Below are 4,083 nucleotides of genomic sequence, written 5' to 3'. Positions count from 1 at the left end.
GCAGTGTCTTGGTCTCCTAGCAACATCATAGGGAAATCTATCAGGGGTATGAAATTAAACGGCTATGTAGGCGGAATACCTGTAGAGTGTTCAGTTCTATGAAAAGCTTTCACTAGAAATTATATACATATTGTGCAAAATGTTACAGTAACATAAGGTTAAGGTAGAAATTGTTCAACTCCCCCATAAGCAATTTAGAGTTCCAGCAGTACCCAGTAGCAAAGGATCTACAGTGCACAGAAAAAAATAAAAGAGAAAGACACTGCACGAAATGCCAGTTAGGTTAATTATTTATGACTGGGGACACTTTCCTCAACAAAATTAAAAAAAAAAAAAAAAAAAGGAAAACAATTTAAAAAAATATTTCAGGGCATCCTGATCTCCAAGCTCTTCTTTTGTTAAAACCTTCTCCCAACTTTGGGGGTAGAAGGAAGTGAAACATTTTCTCCTGTAAACAAACAAACAAACAAACAAATAAATAAGTTAGAAACACAAAATTCAAGAAGCAAGACTACAAAACCCTGCCCTTTTGTAGCTACTGGCTGTAGCTGCAAATCAAATCCAAGCCTGTGCTGGTCTGTTCCCTATTGCCTAGTTTCTCATATTGTATCTGAGAGACAGCTGCAGGCAGATTCCTGGGCTGCAACTCCATAATTTGGAGTCCTAGAGAAGTGGGTCTTAGGATCTGCATGTAACCAATCTGCCCTGGTGATTCTTGAGAACTATTCCTTCCTGTTATAGAAAGTGCTCTTAATGTGTCTGTCCCATTCCTTCATTCAAGGACGTTATCTTTCTTTGCTGGATAAGAAAATTTGCACTTGGAAAGGGCCTATCATGTTTTCCTTCGGTTGATGTTGTTAGTCCAAACTGCACCATTTTTTAAATCCCCTGTCATTTTGCAGGACTTGTTCAAAGTGGAAAATGCCACAGGGGTTTGGGCCTCAGAAATAGCCTGCCTAACCACCTGACCACAAGGCACAGGAACATCTTTCTTTTTTTTTCTTTTTTCTTTTTTTTTTTTGAATCGGAGTCTCGCTCTGTCACCCAGACTGGAGTGCAGTGGCACGATCTTGGCTCACTGCAACCTCCACCTCCCAGGTTCAAGAGGTTCTCCTGCCTAAGCCTCCTGAGTAGCTGGGATTACAGGTGCATGCCACCACACCCAGCTAATTTTTGATTTTCAGTAGAGATGGGGTTCCACCATGTTGGTCAGGCTGGTCTCGAACTCCTGACCTCATGATCCGCCCGCCTTGGCCTCCCAAAGTCCTGGGATTACATGTGTGAGCAACTGTGCCTAGCCACACAGGAACATCTTTATTATACTCTGCCGAGCAAAGGCCCACCTGAAGGAACATCCCTATCAAATCTTGCTGGACAAAGGTACAAGGAATATACTATCACATCCCACTGAAAAAAGGGCTGAACCATCTAATCACAGGAACATCTTACCAATATCCCACCAGGCAGCAGGCCATACTACCCAGGCCCCTCCCCACCAAAATTATAAATACCCCAGGCTGTAAGCAGCGGTGGTCTCTGGCATTAAGCTGCTGCCCCACCTCTGCAGGTTTATGCTGGACATAAATGCCTGCATTTGCTGTTAAGCCACCACTCTCTCTCTATTTTTATTTAACCCTCATCTTCCCTTCAAAACCTATCAAATGTGACACACTAAAATATCCCTTTAAATAACAAGGTTTTTTCTCCGTTCATTTATTTACATATATAATTTTACTCATTTTTATCTTCCTCTTTCATTTCAACTAATTTCATCAAACATCAAACATTTACTGTTTACTGTGTATCCACAACAGAATTGCAATCAAGATCAGTTGTTTAAAAATGTAAGCAAAATTTAGGTATTGAAATACTTTTTATTTTGGATTTTAATTATACTAATAAAAGTTAATTGCTTTATATTATGTATGTTTATTTACAACTTAATTGTAAAAGGTTTTTAAAGCCATCAAAGACATGCAATAGAAGAATTAAAATTTTTTTAAAAAGGTTACATTATTTTGACAATATTGGAAAAGTATGAAATACTTTGGGACAGAGGAGAAGAAGATATCTATCTTTTCCCTCTCAGTTTTTCTGCACCCCACACCTGTTTTTCTCCTGGATAAAGGACAAGGAATAGGATGTGGGAAAAAAATGACCTTGCCAGGATACTACAAATTGATCTTTTATATGTTTAGTTAGACTAGGACTAGCTTCCTGATGAAAGTACCTGCTACTCCAACCAAATAACCTAAAATCTGATTTAATTTTGTCAAAATCAAGATTCTAAGTTTGCCCAATCTTAGATGGGGAGAGGAGAAAAGAGGACCTGGGGTAGGGAGCTATGTAAGAGGCCTGGTACAAACTCAATGATAGTCTAGAACTGCAGGATAAGTTTCCTTTGAGATTCAGCATCAAGATTTCTAGGGGGGAGGGTGTCTTAGTCCACTGGACATGCTATAACAAGATATCATAAACCAGGTAACTTATAAATAACAGAAGCTTATTTCTCACAGTTCTGGGGGCTGGGAAGTCTGATGCCAAGGCAACAACAGATCTGGAGTCTGGTGAGTGCTCTTTCTTGTTCCCAGATGGCAGCTTCTTGTTGTGTTTTCACATGGCAGAAAGGACAAGGCAGTCCTCTGGAGCCTCTTTTATAAAGCCACTAATTCCATTCACAAGTGCTCCACTTCACGACCTAACCACCTCCGGATGTCTCATTTTCTAATACTACCACACTGGTGATTAGGTTTCAATATGTGAATTTGAAGATGGGGGAGTGTCACAAATATTCACACCGTAGCAGAGAGATTCCAGAGTTAGCTTACATATTTGACATTTGTTGTTTCTGTTGCCCATAACTGAGCTCCCTTTCTGTAAGGGTCACCTTTCATTCCACTACAGAAGCCAAATGGAAGAAAGTATTTCCTCTTCCTACTCTTTGGCAGTCAGAGCTTGGGCATATGAATCACAACTCAGAGACACCAAGGTGCAAAGTGAGAGAGAAATTCTTTGAAGCAGGTGTGATGGAGTGAAGGTTCAAATAGCATGCAGAGTGATGAGTAGTTAGTGGTGCAGAGTGATGTCACTAGCAGCGACATCCCCACAAAAGGATTTTACCTTCGCTCTGAGTCTTTTGGTTATAATTCAAACTTCTTTCTTCGCCCTTCTCATAATTTTTGGGATCTGACACCTTCTAACAAATTCTTTTTCTGTTTATGTTAACCTGAGTCACTTTCTGATTTCATGCACGCAAACTTTTACTAGTATGGGCATGAAGCTGGGTCACAAATAATGGAGGAGAAAGGTATGATAGAAAAAAGCCTCAGCTTTGGAAGAAAATATTGGCATGGATGAGTTCTCTAGCTTGGATCCTGGACCTGTGAGTAAACATGGATCACGACAGGGAGAGAAAGTTAGATAGTAGCTTAACTATTAATAGATACCTAAACAGGTGAAATTTATTCCTGAGGTGCCACCAAAACTAGGGGGAAGCTATTTTCAGAACCTACTTGATCTAGGCCTAGAAGGACTTCTAATGTTTTAATTAATTAATTTACTCAATCTGTCATTACTGAAGACCTGATGTGAGCCAGCCTCATTTGTTAGGCATACAAATAAGAGTGATGGTAAACAAAATAAACATGGTACCTATCCTAGAAAAAATTACCAATGAGTAAGACAGACATTAAACAAATAGTTGAACATATAGTTGATCTTCTTTACTCAGGTCCTATGTTTATGAATTCACCTACTTGCTAATATGTATTTGTAGCTCTCAAATCAATACCTGCTGCTTTCATGGTCATTGCCAGACAGACCAAAAGCTGCCAAAAGCTGGAGTCACCAAATGCACAAGCTGCCAGTTGAAGTTGAACAAGAAGATGCTGTGCCTTCTTGTTTGTGCCTTTTTGTTTAGCAGAGATGACCAGAGTATGGAGAAAGTAAAGAGTGCAGTGTAGGGCAGTTCAGGAAGCTCTCTGGCTTGGGAATCAGTCGTAGTGGACTTGAATCTCATGTCTGGCAGCTGTTAGTGAGGCAGCCTTTTTCCCCTTGGAGTAATATTCATTGTTTGATAGTTCA

This window comes from Macaca nemestrina, chromosome 3, assembly GCF_043159975.1.
Source record: "Macaca nemestrina isolate mMacNem1 chromosome 3, mMacNem.hap1, whole genome shotgun sequence".
Taxonomy (NCBI): Eukaryota; Metazoa; Chordata; class Mammalia; order Primates; family Cercopithecidae; genus Macaca; species Macaca nemestrina.
Note: the sequence above shows the minus strand (reverse complement) of the source record.